At 33.4% G+C, this 18616-nt stretch overlaps 1 protein-coding gene across 5 annotated transcripts in view; it reads left to right on the forward strand.

Moving 5' to 3' along the window:
- LOC149085241 (uncharacterized) overlaps nt 1-18616 on the forward strand; it is a 396426-nt gene that overhangs the window by 30349 nt on the left and 347461 nt on the right. For 3 of the 5 annotated variants that reach the window (XM_089233124.1, XM_089233128.1, XM_089233125.1), the window contains exon 2: nt 8975-9043. The exons of the other annotated variants lie outside the window; for them this stretch is intronic. The gene's annotated coding sequence lies outside the window, so the exon portion shown is untranslated. The remainder of the gene's footprint in view (nt 1-8974; nt 9044-18616) is intronic. 5 annotated transcript variants of the gene reach the window in all.

The raw sequence follows: 18616 nt of genomic DNA on the forward strand, positions 1-18616 counted from the left end.
AAATTGTATAGTACAGTATACATGCTGCAGAATTCATTTCTCATCCATTTGATTTTACCAGGGTCATTTCCAGTCCCATTTGTCGGCTTTAATGATTAATTTGCAGATGCATTGTTTCAAATTCTTGCAGATTTTGAGATATTAGGACAATATCATCACAAAAAGAAGCATCTGTAGATTTTCACCATCAGTATATTTATTTGATATTTTTATATCTTTACCACTATAAATATTTAAATGTTAACCAATTGTTTGTATCACATATATTTTGTATAAGAAAACATGTTTCCTTCGATTTCTGAAATAATTTTTTTAAAAAAACTGGCTGGAAAGTTTTTTTTTTTTTTTTAAATAAATAAATATATATATATTTATTTATTTATTCAGCATATTTCCACTGCAATTAATTCCTATATCTCAATTCAATAATACAAGAATATGCCAAAAAATATTTTAATAAATTAGGTACAGTTAACTAAGAAAACGCAAGTCGTAATATATTCATTGATTTAAATTAATCCTTTACAAAATTACTTACCATAAATTAAAATTAGAAATACGACCGAATTTTTAGTACATAAAATTCTATCAAAACAAAAACCTTTAACAAGATGGATAACAACATTTTCGACGAAACGACTGAATTAACTATTCATCTCATAAATGTTCCGTGGCTGATGTCGCTTTCAAGGTAAAATATGTAGACAGATGCATTAACTATTCACATGTCGGTTAGATATGCTTACATAGTCGAAAAACTGAGAGAACTTTTGTATTTTCGTAGGACTTTTATCTTGCATTTTTGTACCTCATATTTCGATTGAAACTAAACCATTTTTATTTTCCTATGAGCTGGAAAATAAAAGAAATTACAGATTTCATTTCATCAAAAGGAAGTCAATCATTTTGGAATAGAATGAAACAAAATAGAGTACTATATTTAAAAAAAGAAATGTGACAGTACTGAATATTTTTATATCCAATACGGTGAATAGAATCCACGTAACAATAGAAACAATGAAGATGGGTGATAAATTGAAATATATACAAGATATATATATTAGAGAACTACATTCGCTGGGCAGTCATTTATTTTAATACTGGAGATTTGAAGCATAAATAACTGAAAATAATTATGGAAATCATGCCAGTTGAAAAGAATATTGTACGGATTGATGGAAAATTAAAAAAAAAGTTTAATGATAAAAGTTCAAGTTCAATCGTATTTTTTGTACATGCAGTAAAACGATTTTTCCGTATTTGTAGCTGTTTTTCCCAACTTTCCTCGATTTTTCGAATTCGATTATCTCAGCGAATATTGCACTTAGAAACATGGTATTTTTTATTGGCATCAGGAGAGACAGGGCGACAATTTTCTAATTGGGTTTTAGTGCACATTTGGACTTGAATAAGTTAATTTTCTATTTTAATTACAACACAATTCCTTTTGAAACATAAATCACATATGAGTACTACACGTTATTTGGGGAATTTTCTAAATAACGCGCTAGGGTCAACGGTTCGCCAGTGAAATGTCAAACCCCCGTTTGCTATGCCTCCTGTATATTTATACTAGCGCATGTTACTTTGAATCCTGTATTTGAATGCATATTGTCTAAGGGTCCTAGGTACCCAAAAGTAGAGGGCCCTTCGATCTCATTGTATAATCTGATTCTCTGCGTTATATGTGTGACCTCGCACATTTTTTTCATAATTGTAGATGGATGCACATACATGACTAGGGCTCTCCTTTAGATCCCTAGATGAGGACCCCAATTATGTTTTTTCTCCTTTGTAACTCAGAATTTTCTCTGGCACGATCACGCCCTCCGGGCAATGAGCTTATATTGCGTAAGCGACAGAGCCTGGTCGTAGCTGGTCCGTTCTGTCCTGTTCTGCAATTTACAGTTTATATATATAAATTCCCATATATACTTTTTCAATTCATCTTTTGAACGTTTACAAAATACATAAAATCTATCTTAGGCATTCCCATAATATTTGATCCTTTTTTTCACTCAATATCATGGTTTAATAGAAACAGTTAATTTCCAACACAAACATATCTCTTTATATTGTGCAAATTTATATTTCTACCGACGACACACAACACAGCAACTCTCTGTCCTCTAGTAGAAGACATTATTTGACAGTAGCATATGTCGATTAAATTGAAGAATAGAGGCGTGCGAGTCGAAAGCGTTCTTCATTAAAACAGGAAGTAGAACCATCGCATTTAACTAGGCATACATGTTAATTAAATGCTAAGTGAATTTTGACATTACATCATGAGCTTCCCGCGCCTCTTGTAGTTTATAGCTCATATCACTCGAATACCGATTCACTAAGCACCAAATAGCGATAAAACTGACTGTCAGGGTTTAGACTAGTTCAACAAAGACGTATTGCATTTTCCATAGCATTAAAAGTTGCATGTTAAGCTTTAGGATATAAATATAGGTAATCATCGAGGGAATGGTACGCAATTGAAATCGAATAACGCTGTCACATTAAATATCGTTCTTCAACCGTGAGAACGCCGTTCATCGGGTGAATTTGTATTTGCAGATGCTCGAATAATACTGTTTCATTTTCTAAATATTAAAAGCCACGTACGTTTTCGTTATATGCACGGGGAGAGGTTACAAAATCATATAAAATATTCCGCTAAAACGCATGCATATACGATTTCAGTAGTAACTTATGCAAGTAGCCAATGCTGTTTTCACACCGTGTTGTAGAGAATTCATTAAGTGAAGCTAGAGGAGAACCTTATCTCGTATTCAAGCCCCGGCTCTCCTCAGACTATAGTACAAGCAGGAATTCCTGGAATGGAGGATCTACACATTTCGCAACTTTGTGACAAGCCGGAAATTACTTGGAGGCATTGAAAGCTCGCTTCACCACATGATAGAATTATTATGATTAGAATAGAAGAAAAATCCCGTTAATACCTCCGCGGGGGGAGTAAAGTGATTGATGTGGTGTTGCCGTCGATCTGAAATTTAATTTGTAAGCTCTTCGTTCTTCAACAGCGAATCATTTTGTTTAAATATTTCTACCTACAGGCATTTTGCGCTCGAAATTTCATTCGCGTTGATCTTTAATTTGAATTCATCATTTCCTTCAGATGACGGCAAGCTTTAGAAATTTCTCAAGATTTCGCTTTCAGATCAAAAAATTCATTTTCTAAAATATATATACATATGATGCAACGAGAAGCAAATATTGAAATTAAAATATCCAAACATTTTTGAATTATGATAATCGAAATAAATATGTTACTGGGGCAGGAAAATTATTTAAAACTTTATTTCTCTTAGGAAATTTTTTTTTTTTCATATTTACACAATAAGGATTTGGTTATATTTCAGATTTGAAAAACAAATATTTTTGTTAGATTTATTTATTTTCTTGACAGAATTTAGTTATTTTTTATCTACCGACTCAGTTTATAATTTCTGATTTCTATGACTGTTTAATCAACAGTCAACGATGATGACTTCATAGAATTTCAGATGATAGAATTTCCAATTATTTTTTTCATGATATGAATAGTTATGAACCACGAACCAGTTATCTTACCATCATTGAACCAACTGTAGCAGTTGGAATTTTTTAAAATAATTTTCATTATTTTTCACAACGATTCAAAAGTTAAAATTGACAAAATCTCAAAAGTAGAGTTGGTGACTTCAGCTTGAACGCCGACGTTATGGTCATTGTTTTTATACTGTTACAATTTATAGCTGAATAGATAGTACCCAGTTATAACAGTCCTGGTTCAGGCTAATGACTTGGACAGATTAAATATTAACCAGAGACAAAGAAGCATGATGAGTACCGTGGATTCGATATCAGATCTGCCGTATGTGATACGATACACATATATAACTCCACATGCAGTGCAGTCACTTAAAATCGACTCTATACTGTCCAAATAATGAAAAAAAATCATTTTTAGTCGAAGATGACCATAGTGGGTCAGTCACGAATGGTGACATGCGTATGTCAGCATTACAATTACTTAGTAGTGAAACAATGAATATAAAGCTATCATGATATAACATCTTCTCGATTTTTATATGAGTGACTGCTTCCAGTAATTCTAAAATTAACTCTATAGTACATATATGAATAGTTAAATCATAAATCGATTAGCAAGAAATAATATAAAATATTTACATAAGTTATTGCAAAAAAATGCACAGTTTAATGAGTTTTATTAAATATGCTTCTACAACATGGCAGTCGTTTGATCTTCATTTGTCTCGACTGTTCGAAAATTGCGAAAAAAGTTCATATCGAATATTTTTATTATTTTACTTTTACTTTATTTCCAGCCATGGGAATATTGTTATTACTTTATTAACATGGAAATATTGTTATTACATCGCCGGTAAGTCACAGACTCATTAGTATACTACTGAGATATCAATATGCTTGCCAATGCATGCATGCTTCCCTAGATTCAATGCCAAATGCTAATCATGCTGATGGTTGCGTGCGTGGGAACACATTAGAGTCATTTATTTCCCATTATCATGTTTGATCAGCAATTTGGATGAATTATATCAATAATTTATTTTTAGTTGAAATCTGAATAGCTTTTTTTCGGGAACATTCGTGAAACTTGAAGAGGAACTGTAATTTATTATCATGAAATGCCATACATGTATAATTTTTCATGACCATTGCAAACAATATATTGGTTATAGTGGTAAAAGCAATCCATAAAAAGTGGAAAACATAAAAATTCATATGGAAAAACATCATAAAAAATACCATTCCGTAAGTAATTTTGCTTTTTCCAAAAAAAGAGATGTTGAGCTATTTTTACAAATATTTTTAATGGAGTACGAAATACTTATTTCCATGGCTTAGTAAGACTATATCTCTGGTATCTTGGAGAAGCGTTTCGATTTCTTTAAAATCGAATGCAATATATTTTATTTTTTTCCCTTCATCTTTCGGCATTCCTATCTTTTCTTCGGTTTTTATTGCAATTTTAATGGTGGATCGAGATTTTTTGATGCTTTACCTGGGATATGCTGTACGATTACTATGTTTGATATTGTTCGTTTTTTTTTTTTCCATTATTATTTTATTTTACTTTTTATTCGATCTATTCCTTTATTTCCGTTTTCTTTAAAGCTCACTTTTGCGGCGAAATCTGCACTATAAATCATTTGAAAAAATTCCTACATCGCAATAATACGAATTCTTTAGGTTATCGTATTTGTTATGGCGTAAGTTAAAACATTGTGTGGAAGGATGTTTTGTTCTAAATCCCTTTCTTTGGTTCTTACTTCTTTTTTTATACCTCATGGTTTACCTCTCTCTACAGAAACTAACTTTTTTTGTTTTCTTCTATATTCCAGCCGTTTCTTGGACATACATTTCGAATCATTTTTCTTTTCTCTTGCATCATTTCTGAATGTATCTGTGTCTATTCTTAATGCTGGAGGTCTTCCTATCCTTTTGAATCTTTAATCGAATGCCTAGATGTTTTATTCCAAGACAGGAAAAGGACATGTAACTGTTAGAAAAACAACAGACGTTTTGGTCTATTTTTGTTATTTTTATCAATCCGTTGTCGGAATTTGAATATTTTTTTTTTGAAACTTTGCCATTAGTATAAATATATTTAGATCAAGTATATCTTTCACCAGCAGGGGTCTTCAATCCATGGCCCTCCAAGATTATTGAAAAGCGAAATCAGCATTCTGTACTATATGAAACTCTATGATCGTAATTCTCATGTTGGACATTCTTTCTAATCATGCACAAACCGTTGGTATATCTATTACGGTAAATCTGATAAATGCAGTTATTATAGATAATATCCAGTTATTATGCATAATTACCAAGCATTTAAGTACGTTTGGTAAATTTAAATAAATTATCACTTTTACCGGAAACTATGCATAATACCGAAGCGTCTTTGGAAAATTTAATAAGTACTAAAAAATTATCGCGTTCACCGGTGATTATACGTATTACCCAAGCGTCGCGTCATTGGTAAACATGATAAATCGTAGTATACAATATACTATACATAGTAATTCATACATGTATTGTATCATTATATCGGAGCACAATCGCAAAATTTGTTATCAATATATCGGGGTATGATCGTAAAATTTTGTAGCATAATATCGTGGTCTGACTATATTCATCACAAACACAACTTTTCCGTACACCAACTCCGGTCATATATCTCCATACGGCAATATCTAACCAGTGGAGTTGAGTGGGAAATAAAAGCACCATCTATATCGGTGGTCGTTCCAGGGTCGGTAGGTAAAGGACTTGTTTCTGATGCTCTTCGCCCGGATTCGAAGACAAGCGTCTTACCACTGCCCACTCGGGCGTTAATCAAACGTCCCTACTACTGTATTTAAGAATTTTCCAGCATCTGCTACTCGAATTTCCCGCCATGCTGGCCTCCCTCGATGTTTTCCGGCGTGCCGGCTAATTTGGAAGAATACGGTATTAATTAAAAAATAATAGTACAAACATTCGTGCAAAAAAACAATGTGCTCTAATCGAAAAACCAAATTTCCCACAGCTGAATGTAATGAGTTTGCCGTAGTATTCAAGGACATGGCGCCGAATGCTGTAATGTGCGAATAGAGCACTGTTCATAATGAAGGGGAGCATATTGAGCAATGTTTTAGTGCTACATATAATGAACTTTTATTTGTGTAACTATATTAAATATGTATGTGTGCCAGCACCGCATATTGATTTTTTGCACTATTTTTTATTTAATAAATGACAAACGCGTATCATTTGAATTACCAATTTCGTCTGATTGGGAGCAGTGGAACGCACTCCAGGGTTCTCTGAAGTGGGGAACTTGTTTTTCGCTAACCCTCTGTATGTAATAAATGCAACTCGTTCTTTACATAGATTATTCGAAAATAAAATAGCAAGAGCTCTCTCTCTATTTATTTTATTAGCACAATATTTGCACAATCTTTGTATGCATTACTTTTCGATATTGTCACACTCTTTCTACAATAATCTGTCCCAATCTCTTGCATCACGGTTGTGCTGTTTGTTATTTCATGTGAGCTGGGCATCGCGCAGCAGCACGATGCCGTTTTGCGAGTTGCTGATATGTCGAATTTCTTAGCAATATCACTAAGTTGAATGCAATGATCATTCCGAATCATACCTTCAATGCGAAGCATATTTTCATCTGAGGCGATGTGCTTTTTCGATAAGAATGTTGCTTGTCTTTCAGATCTGCCCTGCCATTATCAAAATTAGTAATCCCATTGGTAAACCACTACCATAAAGTCCATTGCCTCGCTAAATGTAAAACTCATTGCTTTTTCGAAGACATTGCATTCGCACTGGACACCTGAAGAAGTTGACAATGAACTTCTGCTGGTGAGACCTTCGAACGCAAAACCTAATCCCACTACGCATATCCCCATTTGACAGAACTTCCGAGAGCACAGCCATTTTAGAATTGATATCGCAAGGATATTACACATCAAATGAGCTATGTAATGATTGTGATAAAGCTGTAGTCTTCTATATTGCGGCTACTGTTGAAAATTCGCCCTAATCCACCGACACCACTGAGAGCTCTTGTTACCTTAGGTTTTGAATAACCCCTTCGATAGTTTGTTATTACTATCATCAAGCAAATAGACTCGAATTTCCAGAATACATGTGAAATATCGCCATTGATTTAATCTATGTAATGAGGTAATTCGATTCGACATTAGAAAAGTTAGAACAGTGTTATGTAATTATTTCACAGAAGATGAATATATGTGTAAATAAAGCTCCTCTGTTAGGACTTTAAACCTGATAAATATATACTCATCAATAGTCAAGCGTACATAGAGCACAAATTATATTAAATCTACGGATTTTCTGGGATGAATATTTGATTGCTGGTGGGTGAGGTAAGTCGTTTTATTTCTTATTCTGTTATCTCTGGGAATACAAAAAAGTTTTGCATAAACCCTTGGAGATAAGTATATGTGTTGTGTAAGTTTATATTGAAAAAACAAACAAACTTACTAAACTTTTGTTGTATATTCAGATAAGTTGTGTCGTGTTTAATTTTTAGTTTATTAGATGTGTCTCGATATTATAAGTCGCGTGGCGTCTCAGAAAGATATTAATTATTCACTTTAATATTAATAAATGATTTTAATAAAATATTTTAAATATTCGTTATGACCAATATGTGATAAAAGGCCGAGTTTCAATAGAAGGCGCTGAAACCTATATACTGCTTCTTGGTCATTCATATTGCATTCCAATGCTAATTTGTGAACCATTTATTTAGGTTACGTTTACCCTACCTATATTCAAGCAATTTCGTGAAAGATCTTAAACTCAGCGTCTTTCCGAATAGCAGGCGTGTGACTCTAGGACTTATATTTCCGGCTCAACTTTGAATTTTACGAGGTGAAATTTCGTTATAAATATATTTTTAGAAATAAGTTTGATATATATATAATATCTGATATTTCAGCATTTGATATACGTCATGAGTGATCTGTTTAACATTGGTTCACAAATTGGCATTGAAATATAATATGAATGACCAAGAAGCAGTATATAGGTTTTAGCACTTTCCACTGAACTCGGCTTTTATGACATATTGGTTATAACGAATATTTAAAATATTTTTTATTAAAATTGTTCCGGTATCGCATTCCACAGGGATCAAGAAATCTTTTAACGGATTCTTTAAATCTTGACTGTATTTAATACGATTATAAAACTGTCTCTATATTGATCAGTGATATATTTTGACACCAAATATTATTATTAATATCGCATTTATTTAACTGTCACTGTATATCTAAGTCGTGCAATATATATATATAATTTATTAATTTTTTTCATCAACAACATCTTCATGAAATCATTGATGTTCAAACTACTCCCCGTTATAATACAGCAGATTATTTTATTATGTTAAATGGTTCTTTTTCAGCATATTCGACAGTTTACCTGCTTACATGGAAACTCATGCCAATTACGCTGTTAATCATCTACCGTCAAGGTAAGTGTACTTTCATTTTTTTACGGATTTCAATATTATATTAAATAGTACGTATCTGATGGACAATGGCTTTATCTATATTCCAGTGTTTATAATGTGTTGGTATATTTTACTAGACAAAGAAAAAAAATGAAGACGCTACCAATGGTTTCATCATGTAGTGATATTGCAATTTTAATATATCTATTCACCATATCCTTTGATGTAGAAATCTGTATTCTACCATTGCGTGGGTGTATAAGGAATAGTTAACCCATGCGCTGTACATGGAGATTCCTTATTCTGATGGTAACTACGGTACGTGCTCCACAGCAACTAGAAATATGTCGCGACTAATTATCTCAATTGTTACATCCACAACAGTACAAAGACTCTCTGTGTCTGATGAGAATTTCTATAGTCTGGTGCTCTGCATTTACGTGCATGTGTATCCGTCTGAAACAGTCATTACTTTGATCGCATGCAAAATCTCGTTGAGGCAGCATAATAGATTTTTTTCTGTCTTGGACGTTTTCCAACAAAATAATGTGGAAAAGGAATCATTAATGTATCATATCTTTTATGAAACTGTGGGAACTTTCTTCAGCAAATAATAAGATGGATTACAAACTTTTGTATTAACGTCAGTAATCAGTTTGTATTCATTGACGTAAGTATGTTTATGTATCAAGCCAACACAATCAGTCAGTCTATTCCATAAGAGAAGAAAAGTTATATCGTATGCATCAAAAAGTCAATAGTGGTACGGATAATGTAAGTTTTTTATTTGTTTTTTTCCTTCGTATTACGTACGTAAATTTTTATATTCCATGTTTAAGAAAAAGTGTCCGAATTTCATATAAATTTTAAAATCCAAGTAAAAATGAAAACTTTCAGAAAATAAGAGAAAAAGATAGCTTGGATTGTTAAGAAAAGAGAAAAAATACTTATTCAATTTCAATAAAAATTTTATTTTATTAATTGTGGGCAATTTTTTTCATATATAAAGAGATATATATAAAGATTACAATTTTTCTATTTCTCCTAATAATCAATTTCTGCTGGTTGTTTTTCACATATTCATCTTACTCAAATTTTGAAATGAACCGAATAATTTTTTTTTTTTGGAGTATTTGTGATGAAACAATTGTACAAATTCATATTTGTATAGTCAGGCTGGAAAGGGAATTGAAAACCTTTGATGGATGTAAACAAATTATTTGAAGGCATGAAAATTTCTGGGATCATGCAACTCACACATGTTCACAGCACTTATATGAACATGCTTTTGGTATTTGAGCGTATACAATGAGTAGCCACGTTATTATGACACCTTGACAGTTTTAAGCAAATGAGCTTTGGCGTCACACTATTGCCACTAGAGGGCTAGGCTAGTATAAAACAGGAAAGCTTAGTTCCTGTATCAGTAGTATAGGTGAATTTCAAGTGAATATATGGGGGAGAGAAACGTGATTTGAAGGACTTCGAACGTGGGATGATTGTAGAAGATCGGAGCCATGGAGCGAATGTCAGCGAAATCATTGCATTAGTGAAATGTTTAAGAGCAGTTGCAGTTACATTGTTTAAAGACTGGACTGTCAGGTAAATCAAAAGATGTCTCTACTTGCAACTTGTGGTTGTCACTGACTGGCGAATGCTTAGGTGGAACGGACAGTCTCCAGACTTGTAAACGATAGCAAAATGATAACAGTGCAGCAATTACAGCCGATTTTAATCAATAATCATCTCAAAGGATCTCTTAACGCACTGTTCGCCGTACAATGCATCGTATAGCATATGGAAGCAGAAGGCCAGTTCGACCATCATTGCTGCCTGCAACTAACAAGAAAAGCGTCTCGAATTCGCTAAAGAACGCAAGAATCCGAGGTGGATAATTAGAAACAAATTATGCGGTCCTTTGGGAATCACGTTCTCAGTTATATCATGCAGATGGGCAAATGAGAAGTTGGCGGAAACTGCACGAAAGTATGGACGCTAAGTGCTTACAGCCCTTCAAGCTGGTGGAGGCAATGTGATGGTTTGGGGAATGTTTCCTGCCATGCTTTTGACCCCCTTTAATTCATATCCATGAACGACTGAATAAAATACCATATAAAAACATCACTGCTGACCAAGTACATCTTGTTATGTTAATGATTTATCCCAATGGCGGTGGCTACGTTTAACAAGATAATTTGTCCTGCCATAGTACTGGGATTATACAAGATTCGTTTGAGGAACGTGAAGGGGAGTTTACTTTGCTTAGATGACTTCCACAATCCCCAGATCTCAATCCCCTTGATCATTTGTGGGATGAGGGTTGAAGGACCACCAGACACACATCTCGATCCACAACCATTCAATCTCACACTGTTGGGAAATGCTATTCATCAAGCATGGTCTCAGATTTCACAAACGACCTATCAACATGTAAAGAAGACTCAACTCTCTGTATTAAAGGCAAAGAGTGGCCCAACGAAATATTGACGATGTGGTCCTAATAAAGTGGTCACTCAGTGCAGTAGTTGTGCAGAATAGGGACAGTGCAAAGTTCTATAGGAATTAGAGTTCGTACTAATTGCGCAAACAATATCGCTTTTTAAACACAGTTGAAGGTTCTGCTGGGGCTATCATCATATTGTGCACATTTGATTAGTATGGTTTTGGTCCCTGAAATTTCTGGAAGGAACGCTGATCATTGTTGCAAATATTCAGTCTGAAATTTTGCATTTCCACCGCAAGTTCATGATGGGTCTTCCACTTATCGTGAACTTGATATTTCTATTATTAATCCAGTAAAAATTGTTTGCTTATTGTTCTTGGAGTATGAAATTGAATGTAATCATCTCCTTAAACCGAGACAAAGACCAAATCGGAAGGAAATAGAAAAAGTTTGGGTCGTGTTAGAGAGACACATTCAATATAAACGTCTTCTTTTATCAAATTTATACAAATTTGGGTATTGTCTGGCGGAAACCTGATTTAAAATAAATGTTCTACAATACCATTTAGAGTCAATGCGTAACTTTGCAAATGCTGTAATTTGAGGTAAGTGACGTCCAATGAAGTATCGGATCAAAATGCCTTATTCACTGGCCAGTATGTGTATAACATATACAGGGTGATTCTAAATTCAAAGGATCAAGTTCATGGAAAGATCAAGGATATCAACCATTCAAGTGTGCGGGGGGTTGTAATATGGTAGGCCCCGTGTCGTGGTGCAACTGGGGTAACGAAAAACCTACCACAAGTCATTCCATCGCTTGTCATTGTTTGGCGTAGCATGACTTTGATGGTCCTCTCACCAATATAATATAAATCCAACTCCGATCGAGGATACATATCCACCTTCGGATCGGAGTTTGGTTTTTATTGGGGTTATGCACTCTCTAAAAGCAATTTCTACCGCATTTGCTATTGCGATTCGACCATTCATTCTATGCCCAAAAATGTTTGTTTAGGTGTCTTATATCTTGACGTTTGACCGTGAATTTAATGGAAGGTTATGAATAGAATATGTATTTTAATCTGAGATATATTGAAACATTTTGGTACATAATCTGCACGTATGTGTATGAAAATTTATGTGGTTATGTTGGTCAGAATGGCCGTGTTCACTGTAGCCATGCTTCAATCGACTACAGTCCCTAGAGTATTGGCAAACACAACTTCGTACTCGATAACGTTTCTCGTTTCCTTCGTGACGAGAGAATATTTGCTGTTCTTTCGCCAATCAGGTTTCACCCACTTGCGTTCAGGTCACAGAATAGACAAAAGTGATGTTTTCAATTCAGAATCATTGCCCTAAAATGAGAAAGTAAAGGAGAAATGGTCTCTTTTCTGAGTTCGCTTTTATCTTTGCAGCTTGTTTTCTTGTTCTAGAGGAGAACAGTTTTTGCACGCAAGTTTCCGAGAAACATCCGCACTATTTTGTTCTTTTCTTTTACTTTAGATACAAAAGAAAAATGAAGATCTTTTCGGATTTTCTTTTCTTCTTTTTCACATTCTTGGCCTTTTTTTCATACATACATACATATATATCTGTGTGTATGCCGTTATATATATATTCTATACCTCCTCTCAGGAGCTGGCTTCCTCCACCTCCAAAATCGCTGCGACCTCACCTTTAGTACACTACTGATGGAAGGGTAAAGAAGCAAGAGCATTTTTTTTATCTGTATTCTGCACTAGTATAAAGGTTTTTTTTCTAGTTCGATCGTTTTTTCCCCACTTCACCAGAAGAAATATAAGAAAAAAATGTCGTGGAGGATGGTAAAAATGAAAGAAGTGTAAAAGAAAATGCCAAGACGACAGGGGATTGGAAAAGTCAACTTGGGATAAGGTAAACATCAGAAAGATGTCAAAACGGGTAAAAAAAGAGCCATAAAAAAGTTCCATCTGACAAGAAATAAAAGCATATAACGTGATAAAAAAAAGTAAATAGAACGGAATATTGCGTTCTGATGAGACAGAACGATTTTGTGTGAAAAAAAATAATTATAGATAAGAGAATATTTTTGTGTTGTAGAGTGAGAATAAAAAAAAAAGAATAAAATAAGAGGAACTATCTTTAACAACTGGATCGATGATGTAAGAAAGTGATTTTATACTGCACCGTAAATTGCCATTTAATTGTTGATTAATCAAAATCTATACAACACTCACAATATCCCTATTTGTATAGTCTTTCAACAGTTAATTTCACTCTCGTAACTCTGGAATTTCCTAGCCATGTTATGTCGTTTAATGGCTCGTTCGGTAACTTGAAACTCTTTAAAATTCTATGTTAAGTAATGCAAAAATAAAAAGTACCTCATGAGTTTTATCTGAAAACTGACTTGCAGTGAGTTGTTAACCAGCGCGTGAAAGTGTGAAGTGATTACTAATTTGTGAGGGTGAAGAATGCCACTGGTGTTTAGGTCGAAATACGGGAACTTTTCCTATCTTTTTACCCCAGAAACGATACTTAAATCTATTGGGAACATAGCTACTCAAGCAAATCGAGTTGAAAAGGAAATATTTTACGAAATATTTCTAGAGATCCCCATGTGCCATCCATATTTATATCAAAACCTTTTCCTTGCAACTCCGTAAATATTGAAAGATTGACTCTTTTTTTCTATCACTGAAATTAAAAGAAAAAAAACAAGAAAATTGGAAATATATATGCGTCAATAATATCGAAAGTCTTTTTTTCGATCCAAATTCGCAGTAAGCTAAGAATTGGAAATATCTGCGGTTTCCCGATAATAATTTCGGCTGTTGAGGCGTCCATTATGAAAAACTGACGTGGGTTTTTTTCTCTTCACAACAAAGACACTTACTTGTATGATAGTAATAACTTTATAAATATTCATCTTGGTGCATATTACATAATGCAAACAATCTAATCATTCCCATAGATAAAAAAAAACATTCAAATTACAAACTATAATGCAATATCTTTTGTTTTACGACAGGTTTTTTTTTATATCCCGAAATAAAATATATATATAGGCCCTATATATGGGTAACTATGGCAACCCTAACGATCAAGGGAATCTGAATATCGGTATCTTAGTGATCCATATATTCGGATGTGTAGGGATCCACATATGGCGGCCAGCAAACCAAAGCGAATGCACGAATTTCGGGCTTGATCAACTGGGCCGGCCAGTTTGCGAGCTGGCTAACTTCAGACTTTGGCAATGACATATATACAGTATATACAGATGAACAGGGTGCACAACAAACGGGGAGTACGACATTTTTCTGACGAGCCATTGACCCTAGAGGTATACTTCCAGTTAGAAAAATTTTCTCAATAACGTGTAGTACTCAGATATGTCACACATGTTTCAGGATGCTGTATAATTAGAAAATAAAAAAAATCAACTTTTTATACAGTCCCCGTGTGCCCCAAAACCCAGTTAGAAAATTGTTGCCCTGTATCTCCTGATGCCAACAAAAATTCCACGTTTCCATGTGCAATATTCACTGAGATATTTGAATTCGAAATATGGAGAAAAGTTAAGTAAAAACAACAAAAACTGACACGTAAAACTATTAAAAAAAATCTATTCTTTATATCCTTATTTATGCTGTTTTTTCCCAACTTTTCTCCATTTTTTGAATTCAAATACCTCAGTGAAATTGCTTTTAGAAATGTGATTTTTTTGTTAGTATCAAGATAGACCATGCAATAACTTTCTAATTAGGCGTTTGATGGCACGGGGTGTCAGTATAGAAAGTTAATTTTTATATTCAATAATTATACAACCCATTTCAACATGAATGCCGTATCTGAGTTCTCCACGTTATCCGGATATTTTTTGTGATTGGAAGTATGCCTGTAGAATCAACGGTTCGCCAGTAAAATGCGGTGCGTGCTGTTTGCTATGCACCCTATATACTGTATTATGAAATATCGAATTACTAAGACTAGAGACACTGCATTTGATTTGATATCTTAACATTTCTTAATAAAGAACGATCGGTTTAACTTCAGAGACAAAATAGGGTTGAGTGGTTTGAAATGGGATAGAATATATTCATTAGAATTCTTACTAATTAGTCGAAATACGAGGTACGAATGAAAATAAATGCAATCTGTACAAGAATATATGACCGTTCACAAAAATACTTGAATAATATATAAATTATTTATCTAAGGTTTTTATTCAGCTTCTTAACGCCGTCCAGCTTCACTTGACTCTCCACCACCACTTACATTTCAATGTCTTCTTGTCATTCAGGGCGAATAAATTTGTTTTTCTTTTCTATTTTTTTTTTTTTTTTGCTTTCGTTTTCGTAATGAAGTGTTTATCATCGAAATTCTTTGTCATTCCATGCCACGTTAATTATACAGGAAAGCTTCACTAAATGCAAGAAGCGAAAGCTTCCTCTTGAAGGGATTGTACTCAAAGTTAACGTCATTTATATATATATATTTTTAATCCTTAATTTTTTTTTTCCTTTTTTTTTTTTTCTTTTTGACATCATTCCATGAACCGAGAAAAAGAAACTTTTCCATTTAATTAGACTTTTCTAGTTAAGTGAGTGTTTGGAGGTTTGAAACCTGTGGGCAAAGATAATGGTGTCTGCTAGATGGTCCATTTAATTTCTGCTGCTTGTATTTTTATTATTTTGTTTCCCTGTTTTTCTCGGCTGAAATAATAAGTTTGCTTCTTTCTTTATCCTCAGAAGAAGCTGCAGTATCTAATGCTTCATAACTTATTGTCTCTTCTTTAATGAACACCATGAAAAGTAATTATTTTGATTAAAATATGCAATACCAAGTTCAAATTAAAAACGTTATAATGATATGTGGATTTTCGTTCTTATAAGAATGACTCGTTACTGTGGTAATTCTATATTGTTTGTCTGGAATATGTTCGTGAAAATATATTTATTCCATAAAATGATAAAAACAAATAGAAAACTGCTTGCATATGCTTTTTAGAAAGAGGCGGCAAGTTTTCAAGCCTCCACGACGTCCTTGGTGTAGCGAAGAGCAATTATTTATTGAAACTTATATTTATCAGTTACTAAATTGTAGCGGGACGTTATAGATAAGATTAATCAGTGAATACCTCGTCATTGCCTGTGTTTCATGGCCTTACGAGGTCACCCAATCCATCATACGACGACCATATTTCAGACAGGCTGATTTTTCCATATTTTCGACATTCACTAGATGTGAACTCCGTTTAAATACTTTTCACGCTGTATGAGCAGATGAATCCTTTGAAAATTTTTAGAAAAATGACAAGATTTTTTGGGATTATCATCATGATATTATCTTTTTTTTTTACTAATCATTCGGGAAATGCGTTGCCACTAGAGAAAGATAATTTTAACGGTAGCTTTCTTAATGCATAGAGTAATAAAGAGCTTAGAGAAAACTTATGAGGACCATCTGTTGGCCTATGACCATTATTTCGTCGAGGACTATGTGTGACTAAGAGAAATAATCGATTAGTGAGCAAACGTCTACTTCTTCCAGTGTATTGGGGCCATTTATCACGCATATTCGAGGATCCATGGCAAAAGCTTTACATCCATCTTTCTAGCATCCGAAGTGTGCCAGCCACAAGTTCAATGATTAATATATCTCAATTGTGAAATTACAATTTGTTTCTTGAGGTGAACTCGATCGAAAGTCTGTTGCATTGAAAACCTGGCATTCTATTTATTCCGCCATTTCCTGAGAATTCCTTAATGTTACCCTAAAGCTCTTTACAATCCATAAGAAAACCATAAATCTTCTGCTAATCATACCAAGTTCTGAAGCATGCGCTTCGGAAGGATTTCTATTCAAACGCCCGGTAATTCCGTGATAAATTTTGATAATATTTTCATTTGAAAAAAAAATCTTAATAAAGCACACCGTCTTTGGTTAAGCCATAGTTTTAAAATTTAGTAGATTAAAATTTATTTTCAACAATAAGCATAACAAATTCGTTACTTTTTCATACATAAGTCACTCATAAGTGTATTTTGATTACAGATAACTACAGATCCTTTTTATTGTGAATTTCCATATGAAATATTCAAAAGTTGAGGAAATTCCTGATAGTGACAGCTATTTCTTAAAGAATGAGACTTAGAATATAAAAGAACTACTTATTTAAATCCTAGTTCTGTGTATAATGTTTGATAATACAATTTTGAAATCTGGAATAATACAATGGCTTATTGAATCTCACATTAAACACATACAAGAGCTAATGCATGAATTGACTGAAAATTTTCGATATTTCTTATTTAGCATTATCATCACTATATGACAAAATGTCTAGAACTACATCAATAACTTCTGCGATAAAATTGCGTATGCGGGCGATCAAAATTTTTATTGAGTATTAATTAAGTACTAGAACAACTGCAGTTATTGATCTGATTTTAAAGCAAACCATTAGGTTTGTTTAACATTTATTACATTATTGGATGTTTTATTCGTGAAAACTTTCAAATGTATAAATATGTTTCAATGTTTTCAATGCGGAGAAAACGTAAGTAATTGCCTTGTATTTCAGACAAAACTAATGTTTAGTTAATCTGAATTACACGATGAAACCAATTAGATTTTTATTAGCTTTAGATAATTACTTAACGAAAACAGAATGAGTAGGGCAGAAAGAATTATAAAATCAAATTCATTTGAGATTGCTACGTGTGTATTTGAAGATAGAAATACGATTTGATGTTTCAACTTTAGCTATGAATAAATTATTCGAACAGTAATTATCTTTGCGAATCAATACATCCTGCGATACAACTAGTAAACCTGAGAGTTCGTTTCCCATGAAAGTTCGAGAGAAATTTAAAATTTATGAATGAGGAGTTTTTATCATTAACTTGAAATTTGTTTTGTCAAAAATATACGAAAAATAGAAAAAATGGTGATATTCGGTGACATTTATCTAATGAAGGATGGCAATGTAAAAATATTTTCCTCTTCAACAGCCTAGAAGCAAAAATAACAATATGAGACTAATAATGGCGCAGTCCCGTAAAATTCGTGAGTTATGATCACTTTTGCATCCCGTACTCCCAAAATGTCACTTCCCAATAGGCGTAAAGTAATTGTGACTTATTGAAAGGGCTGAAAAA

Source organism: Pholcus phalangioides, unplaced genomic scaffold, assembly GCF_987345545.1.
Source record: "Pholcus phalangioides strain wild (caught in Gottingen) unplaced genomic scaffold, Ppha-v1.0 ptg000007l_1, whole genome shotgun sequence".
Taxonomy (NCBI): domain Eukaryota; kingdom Metazoa; phylum Arthropoda; class Arachnida; order Araneae; family Pholcidae; genus Pholcus; species Pholcus phalangioides.